The 20,216-nt window shown below is 34.0% G+C and overlaps 1 protein-coding gene and 1 pseudogene across 50 annotated transcripts in view; one reads left to right on the forward strand and one right to left on the reverse strand.

Moving 5' to 3' along the window:
* The window catches only part of SOX6 (SRY-box transcription factor 6), a 581,952-nt gene that overhangs the window by 356,724 nt on the left and 205,012 nt on the right, over window positions 1-20,216 (forward strand). The window lies entirely within an intron of this gene.
* On the reverse strand, window positions 3,601-11,859 carry LOC112927109 (phosphatidylinositol N-acetylglucosaminyltransferase subunit P pseudogene; annotated as a pseudogene).

Genomic DNA, 20,216 nt, shown 5'->3' on the forward strand with positions numbered 1-20,216 from the left:
GCTTTTTTTTCCCCATAACATTTGCTGTATCTTAATATACTTTTTAGTTTTTAATTTCTTTATTATCGGAGTTTCCCCACTTGAAGGTAAATTGCATGAAAACAGTTTGTGTGAGTTCACTGCTTGACCCAAGGTATATAACAAATATTTACTCAATGAATGATTGAATGAATGTAGTGAATTTAAAAGATGTACAAGAAGCCTATGAGTGTCAGTGAAGACTGAGAAATTGCTTTTATTCTTCTGTCTTCTCACCCTGGCTTCTCCAGTATGCTTCTGCTTCTGAATGGAGGTTCTAGTTAGTTTATGCCTCAAGATCAGAATATCCGTCTGATCACTTATGCCATTAGACAGATCTCAAATTTGAAACTCAGATACAAAAAGTACCTCTCTTAACTGAACATCAAAAATACAAGGCTCAAGTGGGCAAGAGCGTAGACAATTTTGTTTCCATTGAAAAAGACAATAGTTCTAGAGTGTGTTTTGCTTCTTAGTATGATTCTTCTAGGCATGCATTGGATATTTTTCAAGGTAACCTTTATATTCAATGAATTTGCAATACCAAAACTTTATTGTATAATATAATAATTTTATTCTTTAATACAAAGAGGAAATATGAGATAGAGATTACTAATTTTTTTTCATTAATGGCAATTTAACTGAGGGAAGTTGTTAGTAACTATCTACTAAGCAATTTTCTCATATCTCAAATACAAGATTTTCTGCCTTTTTTCCTGAAACATACTAGGAAACCTCAATTAAGACATCAAAATTTAACTCAGATATTAAATTTCAGTTCATATTAAACAACTGCAAGGAATCTTAGAAGGTCAATCCTATTTTTTTCATTCATATTTCACAGAAATTTTTAAAAAGGGACAGTTTCTGTAATATCAATAAGAATAACTAGACAAGAAAATAGGAATTTCTTTTTTTATTTCTCAGAGAGAGAGAGAGAGAGAGAAAATGAATGAGGTGGTGGTGGAAAAGAAGAGGGAGAGGGAGAAGGAGAAGGAGAGAAGGACTCCCAAGCAGGTTCCATGCCCAGTGTGGAGTCCAAAAGAAGACTTAGTCCCACAATGCTGAGATCATGACCTGAGCCAATATCAAGAGTTGGATGCTTAACGACTAAGCCACCCAGGCACCCTGTAAACAGGAATTTCTTTTTTTAATGCATTATACTGTTTGTTGACCATTGATATATAAATTATTTCCCATAGTCTAACTGAATCTGCTCTAACCCTTGTGATGAGTGGAGTTTGAAAGACACATCATTTATTACCAAGACAAAGAAACCATTTATTGAACTTCTGGTGTGTGTCACGCATTTTGCATCTTTGTTTGCTAGTTGTTTGGCAATGTCCCTATTAAATATAATTCACCATAAAATCCACCCATTTAAAGAATATAATTCAGTAGGTTTTTTAAAAGTATTTTCATAGAGTTGTGCAGTTATCATCACCATCAATTTGAGAATATTTTTCTCACCCCAGAGGAATCCCTTATCATTGAGCAGTCACCTTCGATTTCTCTCCAAATTTCCCAGCCCCAAGTAACCACCAATCTACTTTCTATCTCTGTAGATTTGTTTATTCTGGATATTTCATATAAATGGAATTATATGTGTTTTTTTGTGATGAGCTTCTTTCACTTAGCACAACGTTGTCCAAGTTCATCAATATTGTGGCAGGTATTAGTATATCATTCCTTTTCAAGGGCAAATAATATTCCATAATGGATCTATGCCACATTTTATTAATTCACTCATCAGTTGATGGTCATGGGTTGTTTCCATTTTGGGGTTATTATGAATAACGCTGCAATGAACATTGTATAAGTTCTGGTGTGGATGTATGTTTGCATTCCTCTTGATATGGACCCAGTTCCTTTTGAGGAACTGCAGACTAGTTTCCAAAGCAGCTGCACCATTTTTCATTACTACCAGCAGCGTATTAGAGTTCAAACTGCTCTACATCTTCACTCTCTTTTTTAACAATATTGAAAAATATTTGCTTATCAATATTTAACAACAGTTATTCTGGACAGATACTATAAATCTTATTTCATATATGAAGAAACAAAGGCTCAGAAAAAGCATAAATAATTGTCCAAAACCATAAAACTAGTTTTTAACTCAGCTCTAATTCAAAACTCATGCTTTTTATTCATTCTTAAATTATATTTTTTCCTGGAATAGTTTTGAGGATCATTTACATTTAGCACATATTTGAGTGCTTCCTATGTCTTTGGAGTTGGGAAAGCAGTTAACTCAATTTGCTTGTAGTCTGATAAGACTAGAGTCTCAGAATTGTTTATGTACAGGTCAGCAATTTTAGGTCTATTTTAATACTCTTAAAAATTAATGAAGACCCAAAGAACTTTAGTTTATGTGGCTTTTGTCTATTGACACATTTAGTATTAGAAATTAAGAAAAATTTAAATAATTATTGATTACAAAGTATACTGTAAGTTGATATTTAATAAAATTATTTTTTTAATCAAGAGTTTTTAAGTGAAACTGACATTAAGAAAAGTACACGTGCACTTGTGATGAGCACTGGGCATTATATGTAAGTGATGAATTACTAAATTCTACTCCTGAAACCAATACTACATTATACACTAACTTGAATTTAAATAAAATCTTGGAAAAAAATAAAATGAATAAAAAAATACATATGTGTGGTTACAAAGACTTCAGTGACCACTAACTGGTACAATTCTGTAACTGGCTTGATTTATGATAAGGCACTAGTAATTCTACTTATCATTGGCTTTGCATCTTTATCATAATGCCAATGCAGTGAAAAAGACAAAAAGATCATAGTAATATTATAACATAATTTTATGCAAATAGCATTCATATAAAAGTGGACCCTGATGATGTTCAAAATGCTTTTTGAAAAGTATGGGTCAAGTAATAGATGTAAATATAATGGTAGTGAGGAGAACAAAACTTCTCCCCCAAAAAGTTAAATATTTATTTATTTATTTATTTTTAAGATTTTATTTATTTATTTATGAGAGAAACAGAGAGATAGAGAGGCAGAGACACAAGCAGAGGGAGAAGCAGGCTCCATGCAGGGAGCCTGACGTGGGACTCAATCCCGGGTCTCCAGGATCACACCCTGGGCTGAAGGCGGCACTAAACTGCTGAGCCACCCGGGCTGCTCAAGTTAAATATTTATTTTTTAAATCTTTGATTATTATTCAGTATACACACAATTATTTAAAACATTAATTTAGAAGGAACCTAATTTCTTTAAATATCTTCTCACTTCAAATCCCATTCCCTTAACTTTCCTTACGTGATTCTTAGCAGAAATTTTTTTCTTTATGTTAGGAAGAAATAACTTATAAACAATTATGTGCCCTTGAGTGAGAGATATTTTACTCTTTTTTTAAATGCATGATTTTATTTAGTCTGTCTATTAATAACTAATATTTGAGAACATTTAATGATATTAATGGAACTCAAGTTCAACTTATTTTTTTTACCTTTCAGTGTTGGGTATTAATAAGAAAGATAGTTAAAATAATTATGGTCAAAACTATGATGTCAAACACATATTAAATGTTTGGTGTTAGTCATAATCAAATTCAATTTTTGGTGTCAAGTTCTTTGACCGCAAGAAAGAACATTAGGTTGACTTCACTAAATAGAATATCTCTTAATCCTGAGATGATCTTTTTCTTGGTATTTCTTCTACTGTTGATTATTAGCATATTATTTATCTGTGATTGTATGAATGAAGATAAATGGAGATCTACTCATCATGTTTATTCCAAATGATAGTACATAACCCATTACTGTAGTAATGAGGAGATAGAAGGGTTATGAAACTGCCCAGTATTTTTGAGGCCATTAGATTTAGCCCATGGAGTTTAGTCAAGATTCAGGAATAAAAGCCCTTATGACATATGGTACGTACCCAAATTGGGAGCTTAAGAAAAGAACAAAGCCATAAATTGTTCTCTCTGTCAATGGTGATGGTGAATTTTCCCTGTAGCCTTAGACAATCTCGTTGCATTGCAGCCAAGATGGATGGGGAATGGGGCCTTCCACACACCTTCCTTGGGTGTATGATGAGTGTGGGTGTTGAGATATTTTGTCCTTAATAGTTCTAAGAATTGTATAGCATCACTTATCACTGTACAATATTGTACAACAGAATATAGAAGTATATAAAGTTATAACATAAAATTCTCTCTTTGCTCTAGCCCCTGCTAGCCTGTTTTAAAAATGGAATTTTTAAAATAAAAATGTTTGCAACTTGCTTTTTTTTTTCTTTAATATAGATTTATCTCATTTGAGGGACGAAATTTTTGTCTATTTTTCTCACTAATCTGCAGAATTTAGAACAATACATAGAAGATGCTCAGTAAACATTTTTTTAATTGAATGAATGAATTCTTTACATTATCTTAAGAGATGTTTGCATAACATACCCAGATCAATGAAGAATAATTTGTTTATCCATTCCTCTATTGCTAAGGATTAGCTTATTTCCAGCTCTCACTTTTAAAGTAACACTACAGTAGGAAAAAATGAGTGGGAGAATGTTTGCAATATGAATAGATGAGACCTGAAAATGTGACAGTGAAATTACTTTTCTGGGGAATTTTACGTTTTTAGTAAAAATAATGTGTGCATGTGCATTTGTGTTTGAGGTGGGCAGGTGTTAAAGTTGGACAGGAAAAGTGAGAAATGAGGTTAGATGGGCAAACAAGTACAAGATTATAAAGGGGTATGTAAGCCATTTCAAAATGTCTGGGCTTTATTAGTGGAGAAACTTTGAAAAGTTTAACTGGGTGATTGATGGGACCATGCCTGAATTTCCAACTACCATCTTCATCCTTGTGGATGTTGGAATAAACTGATATTTTGTTCAATGAAAATGTCTAATTTTAGAACTTTATTAAACATTTAGAATAAAATATATCATAATTCTATATCATGTAACTTTTTTTTAATAATAAATTTATTTTTATTGATGTTCAATTTGCCAACATACAGAATAACACCCAGTGCTCATCCCGTCAAGTGCCCCCCTCAGTGCCCGTCACCAATTCACCCCCACCCCCGCCCTCCTCCCCTTCCACCACCCCTAGTTCGTTTCCCAGAGTTAGGAGTCTTTATGTTCTGTCTCCCTTTCTGTATATCATGTAACTTTTATTCACTGTTGAGATAGATTCTAAACTTTTTTTAAAAAAATGATTTATTTATTTATATTCCAGAGGGAGAACATGAGTAGCAGGGGCAAAGACAGAGGGATAAAGAATCTAAAGTAGACACTGTGTTGAACATGGAGCCCAGTGCAGGGCTCAATCCTACAGCCCTGAGATCGTGACCTGAATTGAAACCAAGAGTTGGACACACAAATGACTGTACCACCCAGGTGTCCCAGGATAGATGCTAAAATGGATTTTTAATAATAGACATTATATGACTATATTGACAAGTATTTATTCAATATTTACTATGTGAAATCACTGTTTGAAGTGCTTCACGTGTATTAACTTGTGTTAACTTACTTGATGTATACAATACTCTGTTATTCCAAATTTATAAAAGAGATCAATAAGATTAAAGTTACAGCTAAGTTTTAAAACTAGCAATCTGGCTCCAGAGCCCGTGCTCTTAAACACATCTCCATACTGCTTCCTATATATTCCTAAAATATATAAACAAAAGCTGTAAACTTACATATGAAACAATGATAAGTCAAAAATTAAATTATATTTCCTCATTTACAGAATGATATAAGTTCAACTTACGTATTCTTTTATTCCAGTTTTTTTTTGTAAACATAAAGAGACAAAAATATATTTTGTGAGTTAGTGAATTTGCTGGCCAAACTAACATTAATTTTAATGTCACATTGTAAAAGAAGGAGGGTTTTACACATCTTAAAGAAAATCACATCTAAAAAGTTAGTGCTGGGTTGTAATACGATGTTAATCTAATGAGTATAGATGTGTTGTCAATCAAGAAGTGGCAGTAAGACAACCAGTTTATTTGTAGTCTTAAGGTTTATAACTTAGGAGACACAGAATCCACTGAAATTTAAGGTGTGCTTGGAGTTAGGAGGGGGGAATGCAGTTTTATAAAAGCAAAACCATGAGGTTACATAACTTATTTTGAAAGAATTATGATTGGTGCTGGCAAAATTTAAACTATGTAATACACAATTGGCTATTTAGATGATAGGCATTCCCATTATTTCTATTTCAGTTCAATTTGGAAGGATGTGTTCAAGGAGGTGGTGGAGTTGCAAATGACAAATTGCAATTGACAAAAGTCAAATTTCATGGTGTTCCGACAGTTGAAACAGGAAATATGCATATAGCTCTACTTCCTTATTGTTCTTTTGACTCTATTTTGAATGACTCTCTTAGCAATACTTACTTCATTTTGAATCCTGTTTCACATGTAAATGTCTACAATATGTTTACATTTAAGTTCATGGTCACATAAATGATTTTTTTCTCATGCTACCAAGATGCTAATGAACTTTACAGATACAGGCAAGATTGAATGATTTTCATAAAAAAAATTAAAATTTCAGAGAGAGCCTATAGTCATGAAATATTTCTAGATTATAACCTATAACTAGAAGTGTCCAACACCCTCATTTTACAGGTGGTGAAATGGAGGCCCAGAAAACCACTTCCACAAAGTGGCAAAACTAAAACTAGAACCCAGATATCTGGGTTTATAATCCAGTCATTTTCCACTATACAACTTCATAATTAAAATTTTTAATATACTCTACTATTTCTTATTATATACCTTGCAAATCACAAGATGAGCATCATACTATGTTTGAATTTTATTTTTTTTCTATTTCTGTGACTTTCTATATACTAGCAAGCAATGAATTCTTACTAAATATATGCTTATGTGATTTATCCTGACCTCAGCTTGAGAGTTTTATCTGTTAATCTTAACAACTTTCTGCATTTCTGTTGTCCTACACTCCCAAAATCCACTGATTTTTTTAAAATCCCTTTTATGAAAAAGAGAGAAAGAGGCAAACCAAGAAACAGACTCTTAACTATAGAGAACAAACTGAGGTTACCAGAGGGAAGCTGGATGGGAGGATGGGTGAAATAGGTGATGGGAATTAAGCAATGCACTTGTGATGATCACAGACTGTGTGGTACAGAAGTGCTGAGTCACTATAGTGTACACCTGAAATTAATATTACTTTGTATGTTAACTAACTAGAATTTAAATAAAATCTAAACAAAAAAGGTACGTGCAGATTTTCAACAACACAGGACATTGGTGCCCCTAACTTGTGTTATCAAGGGACATCTATAGTATGTGATCATACTGAAGGAAAACATGCTAAAATTGCCAGTTAAAAACAGATTTAAGTTAGATTGCCTTTCAGATCTTTTTGTTCTGCCTGTTTTTTCACAGTTATGCTTTTATTTCACTTAATATTATTACATGGCATTTTTTCATTTCTTAGAGGCTTTTCCTAAAATTGGTTAAAAATCTGATTTGCCTCTGTGTGATTAGCACCCAAATGTAGATAGATCTGTTCACTTCGTTTCACTATAATTGGACTTTCCATTTGTTTTCAGTTTTTCACTATCACCAGCGTTGTTTCAGTGAATATTTTTAACACATAGATTTTTATCCTGAGGAATTTAAGACTAGTGTTCTTTATATAGCTCTTGCTCTTATTTAAAGGCAATTAGGGGGCAGCCCGGGTGGCTCAGTGGTTTAGCACCACCTCAGCTCGGGGCATGATCCTGGAGACGCAGGATGGAGTCCCACGTCCGGCTCCCTGCATGGAGCCTGCTTCTCCCTCTGCCTGCGTCCCTGCCTCTCTCTCTCTCTCTCTCTGTTTGTGTGTGTGTGTCTCATGAATAAATAAATAAAATTAAAAAATAAAATAAAATAAAATAAAGGCAATTAGGATCTGGATAACCCTGCAGGTGCTCAGGTTTTCAAATACATGGGCCAATGAAATGCAAAGATTCTTGTGGTCCATAGTATTCCAATTGTTAAATTTGATCAATGGTGGGCACTGAAATCTTGCCAAATCCATATGTATCTGTTTTACCTATCCATCCTGATTCGCTGTTTCTGAAAAGGTGTCATTTGAACTCTGATTAATCTCTTTAAACCAACCCATATGAGGGATCCTTGGGTGGCGCAGCGATTTAGCGCCTGCCTTTGGCCCAGGGCGCGATCCTGGAGACCCGGGATCGAATCCCACGTCGGGCTCCCGGTGCATGGGGCCTGCTTCTCCCTCTGCCTATGTCTCTGCCTCTCTCTCTCTCTGTGTGACTATCATAAATAAATTAAAAAAAAAAAAAAACCAACCCATATGAAAACTTGTATGCTGAGGTTCCAGAGTGAAAGTCTTAGTATCCTCAAGCAAGTTGTACTTCTTAAGATATTTACTTATTGATTGCTTCTGTCATTGACTAGCATTTTATTGTTAGATTACCTGATAGACTTGAGGAAGTGAAAATGCATTTAAATAAGAATCAATATTACTTTTTAAGTGGATTGAGGAAAATGATTCCTGAAATCAACCATCTTCCAAAAACAGTTTAAAGTGGAGATTACACTTCATTTGGTTTTTTAAAAGGTGGCATGTTACAGTGGAAGGAGTTCTGATCAGGACTTCTATGGTCTCATCGTAACTTGAATTACCTTTCTGACATCAGGCATATCACTTTCCCCTTCTGGCTTTCAACTTCCTGATTTGTAAAACTTGGTTGTTGAATGACTTCTTTGATTCTTTACAACATTGATTTTCTGAGTCTGTGATTGTTTAAGTAAGTATACTTTAAGAAAGACATTTCAAATTATTTTCTAATAGATAAGATGAATTTTTGACAGATCACCTACAGATGTAGATTAACGGTGGTAGAAACAGTGATGGAAAATATGGAGAACAAACAAACTGGGTTGATTGGGAAAAATGTGATATATTTTTTCTTTCTTTCATAATGCTCCCTTTCTCCCCTTAAAAAGCTCAGCTAGGCAATGAGCTTTGTAACAACTGTTTGCTTATGTTCAAATTGGAAAATACATTAATCTATATCCATATACACCTAATACACACACACACACACACACACACACACACACACGCCCTTCTAGTTTTCCTGTTTTCCAGTGTATGAGGTTAACCTGGGACTTCAGGCTGGGGAAAATAAGCACAATGTTACTTTAATGCTGATGAGAGCTGTGAAACTTCAAGATAAGAAAATATATTCTCAGAATATTAGTTTAGAAGAATTGGCTGTTTTGAAGTGGAAAGTAAATAGTTTTGAAGTTAAGGTTTAAGATCTGGCTGTGTGATTTTAAGTAAATCTTGTGTCCTCCCTGTCTTTTTCTTCATTTGTAAATTGGCAGTGAAGATAATGATAGCTGTCTTACTACGGGGTTTTAAGGTTCAGAAAATATATTTTCTGAATGAATGTAATCTAACATTACATACTAATGTATGTAAAAGCACTTTCTGGTACCCTTTTAGTTGTTTTGACTTTTATTACATCGAGCTTATTTTCATGTACTTATTAGCTGAAACAATGTTATCATTCATGTCTACTCACTTTATATAAACTAAATATTTAATAATTTTATATATCCATTTTAACAATAAACTTTTAGACTAAATAAGGCTATTTTCATGATAGACTTGTATCACTTTACTAACTCAAATAGAAAGAAGGTTAAAATGAGTAGCCTAATACTGAATAATTCCTTATGGTAAACTTTTATCTTGGTAGAGTTACTAACTTGGTAGAATTTCTACCATGGTGTTTACTTTATAATGATAATGAATGATAGTAAAAATAATATCACCTCACCTTGCTGATGATTTCTGTCTTATATTTCTTGGGTTGCCAGAGTAAATTCTTATTGGCTTTTTCCAAATTCACACCAAATATCTATTTAATTAATTACACTAGCATTGTAGTGATTTAACACTTGCCTTTGGATCTACAGTTTTGAAATTTCTTAATTGATGTTCACCTTACTATCTTAGACTTTTTTCCTTTAAAAAATGGATTTCTGCTGCCTCAGATGTAACTTTTACAACTATGAGTTAACACTGTTACAACTTAACTCAGGTATCCCTATAAAGGGGTGCCTGAAAAACTCAAGGAATGGCAGAAACCTTTTTCCCAAATCACATAGAGTAGATTTTCCTGTATTTTGGTGTTTGCTTTTCTTTCAGTGCCTTTTAAATCTTCACCTGATTTAGATACTTCAGGTTTGTTTTTTAAGATTGTATATATGTATATACAATCTCTCTCTCTATATATATATGTTTTTTAAGATTGCATATATATATATATACAATATATACAATATATAAGATTGTATATATATAAGATTATATATATTATATAATATATATATTTTAAGATTGTATATATATACAATATATATATTGTATATATACAATATTTAAGATTGTATATATATATATATATATATATATATGTTTTTAAGATTGTATATATACATATATAGAGGAGCAGAGGGAGAGGGTCCAGGATCCTGGGATTATGACTGAACAAAAAACAAGAGTCAGTTGTTCAACAAACTAAGCCATCCAGGCACCCCTAGATCCTTCAGTTTTTTAATTATTGATGGTCTTTATAATTAACTATATAAATTACATCCAATTATAGAATCATAGTAAGAATTATATTTCATTTAGAACCCTTTTTAATCCCACTATGCTTGGTAATATCTGGTTAGAACTGCCTATGCATAAGTTTGAAAATATAGTTTAGGACTCAAATGTAGCTCAGTTCTGGAGGTATGGGTGGTTTCTTTTCATACTCCTATTAATATAATTTGGGAATTATTTATTTTTCTATATTAGGAAGAAATTTGGTAAACAATGTTGCTGTTAATTTCTTAGAAAATTAACTGTAAACTCTCTGGAATGATTGTAGGCATGTAGATTTTCTAATACTGTTTTGTAGAACTGGGGGGAAGTACTTTTCCCATAGAATTACTCAAAGGCCATTGACTCTGTGGCTTTTGTTGATTAAAAGTCTGGCATGTATTTCCAAAAATTTCGTTGAATTTTCAACTTAAAGAGGGAGAGTTTTATTTTACTTTATACTAGACAAGACTTTCCATTAGTTTTCCTTTAAAATAATTTTCATTATTTCTTCATTGGTATAACCCAAAACCTTAGAATCTTCAGAAGCAAATACAAGTTTTTCATTGATTTATGTGTTTGTATATTTATCATATGAAAGAACATGTACTTAATATCAAAATTAAAATTTATGATATAATGCTATAAGATTTAGACATTTTAATATTCTCATCATTTATAGATGGAAATTTTTGTGTTTTTTTAGTTAATTACTAAGTAAAATTATAAGCTTGTGTCTTCTAAAATGAGAAAAATTAGCATGACCTTATATCTCCTTAACAGGGAATTACATTTCATGGAAAACTATTTCTGTGAATGTTATATTAAAAATTTCTCTTCAAAATACTTGGCAAATAAAGAGCATTTGTACAAGCTTTATAAGACTTAAGATTATATTGTTAAGTTTACTCTAGATGATAGGTCTGTTATACCTATAATTATTTATTTTGAATTTCTGTATGTGTTCAAAAGTGATGAATTGAGCCCAGTTATTCTATAACATTGCATCAACCATATTTCAGGCTTACCAACAGTATAAAATTCCATATTTCATGGAATTTCTATGAAGTTTATCAACTCTAGGGTTCTATTTATGTAACATTGTTTGGAAACTGACATTAAGTGAGAATATGTTAAGACTATGTTTGAGCATACCTGGGATTGCCTGGTTTACACCTGTGTTCTGGATGTACTCGTTCATAGTGCCTCCATTCATTTAACAAATGTCCTCATTTGGGTGATGAATTATCTGAATTAATTCACATAATAGAATTCCTTTCAATAAGTATTCATTGAAGACTTGCTATGTGTCTAGAACTGGTTTAGGTGCTGGGGAAATAGCTTAGTAAACAAATTGAAAGACAAATAACATTATCAAGTAATTCAGAAGATTATGTCTGTTATTGTTGCCAAAACAGTGATCAGGTAAATTGTCTTTGTCATAGAACATAACAAAAATAAAATATGTCATTTGTGCATAATAATTGAGTACTGCTGGAATCCCAGCACATTAGACAGAAAGATAATAAGATATTACCTCATACCTGTCAGAATGGCTAAAATAAACAACACAAGAAACAGCAGGTGTTGGCAAGAATGTGGAACCCTCATGCATTGTTGGTGGGGATGCAAACTGGTGTAGCCACTCTGGAAAACAGTATGGTGTTTCCTCAAAAAGTTAAAAATAAAACTACCCTATGACCCAACAATTATACTACTAGGTATTTACCCAAAGAATACAAAAATAATAGTTCAAAGGAACACATGCATCCCAGTGTTTACAGAAGCATTATCTACAATAGCCAAATTATGGGAACAGCCCAACTGCCTGTCAACTGATGAATAGATAAGAATAAATACAGTGGAATATTACTTAGCCATAAAAAAGAATGAAAGCTTGCTATTTGCAGTGACACAGATGGAGCTAGAGAGCATTATGCTAAATGAAATAAGTCAGTCAGAGAAAGACAAATACCATATGATTTCACTCGTACGTAGAATTTAAGAAACAAAACAGATGACCATAGGGGAAGGGAAGGAAAAATAAAATAAGATAAAAAGAGAGAGGGAAGCAAACCACAGGAGACTTTTAACTATAGAAAACAAACAGGGTTGCTGGAGGGGAGGTGGGTAGAGGGATGGGATAACTGGGTGATAGGCACTTGATGTAATGAGCACTGGTGTCATATGCAAATGATGAATCACTAAGATCTATCCCTGAAATTAATAATATACTATATGTTAACTCAATTGAATTTAAATGAAAAAATTTTTTAAAAATAGGTGATGGAGATTAGGGAGTGCGCTTGTGATGAGCACCTGGTGCTATATGGAAGTTTTGAATCACTATATTGTACACCTGAAAATAATATTACACTGCATCTTAACTAACTGGAATTTGAATAAAAAGTTTAAAAAGAGAAAAATTAGGTTGGGAAAAAATAAGAATAAAAACAAAAAAGAAAGAAACAGACAGAAAAGACAGAAAGCAACCTATCAACATTTTTAAAAGAGATTAGAGATATGTTGGAGACGTGTCAATAAGTTGTGTCAGGTAAGAATGTGTTGTTTTTATAAAGTCAATGAGTAGTTAAAATTGTTCAACTTTGTTTTAAACTTGTAGGTGTAGGGGAAACAAATTGCAGATATCCGTTCAACATAATTATAATTGTTTTTGATACGTAAAAAAGAAATCTAAAATGAGGTTGCTTATAGTTTGTTAAAGTTTATTAGTACACCTATTATTTTCTTAAACAAACTATGGAAGGTGAATCAGCTAAACAAAATCTTGACTAGAGTAGCTATATAAAATATAGTGCGAGAAAGCTGGGAAGGAGGCATAGACTTTAAAATATTGTGAGATACTGATTTGGATCAGTCTATAGCAATAGAGTCAGGGTCATTCTTCCCAGTGGAATTTTTTTAAAGGATTTTATTTATTTATTCATGAGAGAGAGAGAGAGACTGAGAAATAGAGAGAGAGGCAGAAACATAGGCAGAGGGAAAAGCGGGCTCCCTGCGAGTAGCCTAATATGGAACTCGATCCAGAATCCCTGGGATCATGACCTGAGCCAAAGGCAAGATGCTCAACCACTGAGCCACCCTGGTAAATTTTGAAATTCAACCAAAGAATGGATTTTGTCCATTGAAGAGTCTGCTTTTTAAAAAACATTCCTCTAGGGCAGCCCCGGTGGCTCAGCGGTTTAGTGCCGCCTTCAGCTCCGGGCATGATCCTGGAGACCCGGAACCGAGTCCTGCATCGGGCTCCATGCATGGAGCCTGCTTCTCCCTCTGCCTGTGTCTCTGCCTCTCTCTTTCTGTGTCTCTCATAAATAAATAAATAAAATTTATTAAAAAAAAAACATTCCTCTAAAAAAGCTTTGGTTGCTTAAGCACAGCTGAATGAGTTAGCTTATCAACTGTATGCAACTCTTCTGGCAGTTCTTTCTTTTGGCAATTAAGAACTAGAACCTCATCTCTGATTACAGTGTCTTGGCATATAATTCAATTTTATTGGAAGAAGGTGATGTTAGAAAGGGTTAATACAGCAATATAAGTCCCTCTGAACCGTTTCCTGTATAATTGCTCATCCATATAGTTTATGTAGTCTTTCAGTTGATTCTACCTTATACTTTGTAGTTGGTGTTCAGAGAAATGTTGAAATTGTTTTCATGCAATTTGAAATTTAATTTCTAGATGCAACATCTGAGTATTTTCCTTTTTTAAAGGACTTATTAATTTTATTTTAAAATATATTTTTTTAAAGATTTATTTACTTATGTGAGAGTGGGAGGGGGTAGAGGGACAGAGGGAGAGGAAGAGAGAATTTCAGGCATAACCCCCACTGAGCATGAAGCATATGCAGGACTCCATCTCACAGGCCTGAGATCATGACCTGAGATGGACGCTTAAACATCTGTTTATATAGACTCAGTCTTCTTAGTTATTAGATTTTATTTGTTATTTACAAGATTTTAAATAGCATTACATTGTAATTGTCCTAAATATCTATGAATAAAGTAACCTTAAAAAAAGGCAGAAGGACTTCATGAAGACTGTATGAAATCATTGTCTTAAACTAGTTGTCATTTTTTTCCCCCTAGAAACATTTGTGGTTTACCAGAAAGAGTTTGGGCTTGGGGATCAGATCTTTTGGTTTAGAATTATAGCTCTGTTGGTTACAAGCTGTTATCTTAGACATATTTTAACCTTTTTGCCTCATTTTCCCAAGTTTGTTGAAACAGATAAAAATGCTAATACTAACCTTAGTGTATAGGAAGTATTTGGACCATCATATGTGCTCAAAAAAATGTTTATGGTATCTGAATCTACATTTCTTTAGCTTTTCAAACTTCATTATTTATCTCTTTTAATTGGATTCGATTTTCTATTGCTTATATAGCAATGGAGATGATTATTAAGTTCAGTCAGTTAACACTGGAAGCAACTCAGATATGGCTGAAATATTGCCGAAGTCTAGAGCAATTCCATCTGGTTTGTTAATTGCTATGGCTGCCTATCTCTAGTCTGGGAACTAACAATTCAGACAGAGTTGGTTATGAGTTCATTTCAACTTCACTGAGCACAAAATAAATGGCAGGCCCCATGGTTAAGATCTGTGCTTTGTCGTAGAGATGAATATGACACAGCCTGCCCATCAGCTGCAAGCAGTCAGTTAGGACTGCCCATAATGGCCTATCATTTGCTCTTCCTCCCCACCACTTTTCTATATAGAATTAGGAATAGAACAGATTCTTACCTAATTCACAGCAGAAGTTTTAAACCTGGATGGGGAGCCAACAGAGTCCAGCAGGGAGGATGCATTTGAGATCTGTGTATTTGCAGAGCCTGTTACCTCTGCAATTCTTCCGGGACTACTGATGTTATAATGTCTTTTATAAGCAAAGTTCTTTTTTAATATCACCCTTAAATGTAATGATTGTAATCGTCTTCTTGTTGCCTTTTCAGATGTTTGTCTCTTCAAAAAGTGGCATCCAGCCCTGCTGAGGTTATTTATTAGCACTATCTCATTGATTGTGGTATTCTATTCCTCACAAGGCTCAAATATTAATATTTTTTCCTTTCTTGCCTCTGGATCAAATGGCCAGCTTTTGCCTTCAAGTTAAAAAATTAGAAATCCTTATTTTTCTTCATGTGACAATTGTAAAACCATAAACGTTTTGAAGTTACATTTGAAAGTGATTTTTATAAACTTCTTTTAAAATTCCATTTGTAACCTGCAATTGTTGTTTGAAGTTCTCCTAACTCTTTTAAAACCTGGAATCATACTTTTCTATGCATTTGTAAGAGAATGTCCCAGTATGAGAATAAGAAATCCTATTTGTGACTAAATTGATTTTTTATATATAGGCTGAACAAACATACCTTGATGTTTAATTTTTTTTAAAAAGGCTTAAAAATATTTAAAACATTTTGTTCATGTTTACATTAGCATGTTAAAGATCATCCTGTGATGGGACACTGTTAGTTATTTCTGGACTGAGGTTGTAATTGTCTTTCTTTGGTTTTCCTTAATATTTGTGCCCTGAATATTATGGATTTTACATGGGAAACATTGGATAAACTTCAAAAAAGCTTTCTGAATATGATGTGTTTTTATAATAAGATGGTGATAACACCTATTACACCAGAAATCATTGTTAAAGTCAAAACAGAGAATGAAAAGAATTTGCTACTCATTCAGATGTATTCAGCTATGAAAGAACAATCAAAGAAACCATGATTTCAGAATCGGTATGAAATTTCCATTTCCATTTTACTTCCACAAGCTCATCTGAGTTTGTAATGGGTAGAATCTGTATTATTAGTCACTTATCTGGTCAGATACTCAGTACCATAATTTGGCAATCTGTGAACTATCTGTGATTACGCAAAAACACAAATAAGCAATCTCTCTTAGTTGTTTCAGTTTTGTTTTAATGTAAAGTTTTTAGCACACCTTCCCATAGCAGTCTTAACACTAGCAACAGCCAGGTCCACTGGGATGTGCTGATACCTATAAACACTATGGGAAGAAAAGGTGGTCTGGACTAGGCTCTCTAGGTTGCTGATCTAGTTGGGGGCAGACCTGAGGTGGGGATTTAAGGAGGAGCCAAAAAGGCCACTACAAGCTAGAGAACAAGCCAAATCAATCTGTTGGAGAAAACTAAAGTTTCAATATTTGAGAGTTCAGGTTTACTTACTAGGTCTGGTGGAGTTTAAACAAGAATCCAGATGGGGAGGTCTCAATACTAGGAGTTTAGAATTTGGAGGAAATAAGATTAGATGAAGAATAAAAGAGAGAGAGAAAGAGTATGAGAGCATGAGATTGGATTAGTAATGGAAAGTAACTATAAACAATGGTAGATATTTGTGTCTTATGCTGAAAGGTCAAAAAAGAGCTTTGTGCTAGCGGGTTGAGCTATTTTAAAGAACAAAAGGTATCATAGATCCTTCCCTAGGTACATTTTTGCATTTTAGTAAGGACCTCAGGAAACATTGTATTAAAAACAACAACAATGACAGCAAAAACTCAAAAAGAATTTCAACTACTTTGGGTGAATTTGTTTTGAGAAGGTGGATCATTTAGGATACTGTTCTCCATTTATCATATGGTTAAGAGGAGAGACTCTGTGGCTCAACTGCCTGATTTTGAATCTTAGAAATATGATTTAATCACTTAGGACTTGAGCAAATTGCCTGACCTTTATATGCTTCAATTCTCTATCTATGACATGGAGATAACAATGTGATCTACTGCAGAGGATTTGTTATAAGGAATCAATGAGTTGATATACCTCTCTCTGTATATAGAAAGCTCTTCCTAACACAAAGCAGTTGCTATGTCATTTTAAGCAATTATTATTGTACAATGAGGTATATTGGGCTAGGGCAAGGATTCCCTTGATTTACACTAGGCAAGTTGTAAATACACCCTGTAAATGGGCAATAATATGTATGGCGTGCTTACACAGGCAACTATCCTAAGCCTTAGTAGTATCAGATTCCTCAGTCCTTGCTAGGAAGACTTCATAGATTTCTCCAGGTGACTTCTTCTTGGCTAGTATCTGACCGTCTCAGCCTGCCACCTTAAGGCAATAGTACATTTGATGTGTGCAAATATTTGAGTGTATTTCTCAGCCTCTCATTGGTATAGTAAATTTTGTATCTGGAATGTTTGGGAGTGCCATGGTCTGCATGATCTTTGTATTTGGGCTTGAAATGAGGAGGCCATACACTTGTTAAGGAAATAGGGTTTGGGGACTAAAACATAGCAGAGGATCTTAACTGCCAGACTGAGTGTTAATTTCTTGAATAACTCCAGGCCTATCACTTAAATCAAGATCTATTTTTACATCTATAAGTTGTCAAAGGTCAATTTACTCACCTCCTTTGGTTGTCTAATGGCTTAGCCTACCTTTTAAAATTATTTTGTAAACAAAGCCTTACTGAGGAGTTGTGTATTTCTATGCCTTACATGGCATTAAAATTCTAGGTCCCTTAGAGCATTACTCCTAACTCTTAGACAGTCCCTGCTATGTATTCTAACTGCAACGTAAGGGAAGATACCTCTTCCTTCACCTCCAGATTTCCTTGGGTTAGGAATCAGAAGACTTGAATTCATATCCAATCCAGTGCCCTAACTTGGTCAAGTTTCTTTACTTTTTGAAAGCTTAGTTTTTTCATCCATGAAATGGAATTGTTATAATGCAATTAGGATGAAAATTAAATAAGAAAACACATGAAATTTTTTAAGACACTTCTTTGTTAAATAAAAGCTGTTTTTCTTATTCTCTTCTTTCCTAGCTCCTAATTCTGATGAGACTTCTCCAGAAAGAACCAATCTTACACAGCAGTTATTGAAACAAATTCTTTTGGGGTTTATTCCCCCCGAAGGGGCAAAGAATTCCATGTTTCTGAAAGGCCAGAAATGATTATTTCTCTGTGTAAATGATGGAGCTGTAGCCATTGACCAATTATCATCCAAAGAGAACAGTAATGTAAAGGCGGCCTGTCTTATACTGAAGGAGGGATGGTTCAGGATACCTTCGTTTCCGGATCCCAAAAGGATGGGCTAATAAAGCACAATGGGCTGAAGGCCCAGCTGTGAGGTTAGGAGCCTAGATGGCAGAACTCCATGGATTGTTCTTGCTCTTTTGGGATCTGCAACATGAATAGACCTCAGTTGATCCAGGAATAGACTTCCTTTTGCAGCTAGAGAGAAAGGAAGCTGAAGGAGAGGTGAGTGTGCCTGGAATAGACAGGGGAGTTTGATCTTAATTTAGGGAGTTCCTGGGTATCCTTGTCTTGTTTGTACACAATAGATTTTAATGACTTTTAAAATGAAAGTTGTTTACATTTTAGGAAGGAAATTCTCATATATTTGGTGAAAAAAAAAAAAACTAAACTAAAAAAAAAAAAAAAACCCCAACAACCCAGAAACAACCAAAAACAGCCTGTACCACGTTCCATGAGCCACATTTCCTGTGTAGTGGTCCCTAAGTGATTCCGAAGAGCACAATTGCTGCATTTATTAAACTTTTTATTTACTAAGGAATGGACAGTAGCATATGGGAGCAATGACAATAGCTGACTGATGAGAAAACAAAGAAATTCCAGTATTTTGCTGTTTTGAAAAAAGTCATTCAGAATTTAGTCATATTGGTTCAGCTGTTGTAACCAAAGACTGATAAGATAATAGAGGTCTTTGTGGTGGTTTTGTACTGAAATCCTTTATCTTTATGATGCACTGGGGCCCTTTAGAGTAGAAAGCTTTTAAAACTGCTCTTGGATTCAGAACTCAAATTAGCTGCTGTACACTGGGACAGGGGCTCCTTTCTCAGGCACTCACCACAAAGTAACTTTTATCAGGGGACCTTCTGATAGATTGTTAGTTTCTCCAGCTTACCCTATTTATTTTTTGTTGACTTTTTGCTGCCCTATTTTGTGACATTTAAAAGAAGACTCTATCAAAAAAAGGCCAGCGCTAACTGGTGGACTGTGCTTGTGAAGTGCAGACATCACAGCCCATCTGATGTGTGAGGAGGCGGCAGGAGCACAGCACTTGAACCAGGTTACCTGTGGGCAGACAAGATCAAATGCAGCTTTCCTTTATGACTAGCATTGTATTTGGGCTTTCTTCTCAAACAATGTCCATTTAGGAAAAAAAAAAAAATTAGAACTAACCAGGGAATTCACTCTTAAGAGCTCTTCTTTTCAACTTAATTTAAAATCTTTCTGGATTGTTGGCTGAGTTCTTTGGTTGATGCTGCTTTGAAATTACTGTTAAGTGCTTTCATCTTCCTGGGATTGATGTGGAAAAGTGTATCTCCATTAGAACTCCACTCCAGTGTCACTGCCCACCCTCCCCATCATTCCAAACACAGACAATTTCAGTTAACCAGGCTTCTTGTAATTTCATTGTTGAATCCTATGGAGCTTATTATAGTAATGCGATATCCAGCAATGGAACACGGTCAGGTGGAAGTCTTATTTTAAATTACCTAAGATACATTTCTAGATGCCAAAATTTGTTGATATTAGTTTTACCTGGCTTGA

The sequence above is a fragment of the Vulpes vulpes genome, chromosome 11, assembly GCF_048418805.1.
Source record: "Vulpes vulpes isolate BD-2025 chromosome 11, VulVul3, whole genome shotgun sequence".
NCBI classification, from domain to species: domain Eukaryota; kingdom Metazoa; phylum Chordata; class Mammalia; order Carnivora; family Canidae; genus Vulpes; species Vulpes vulpes.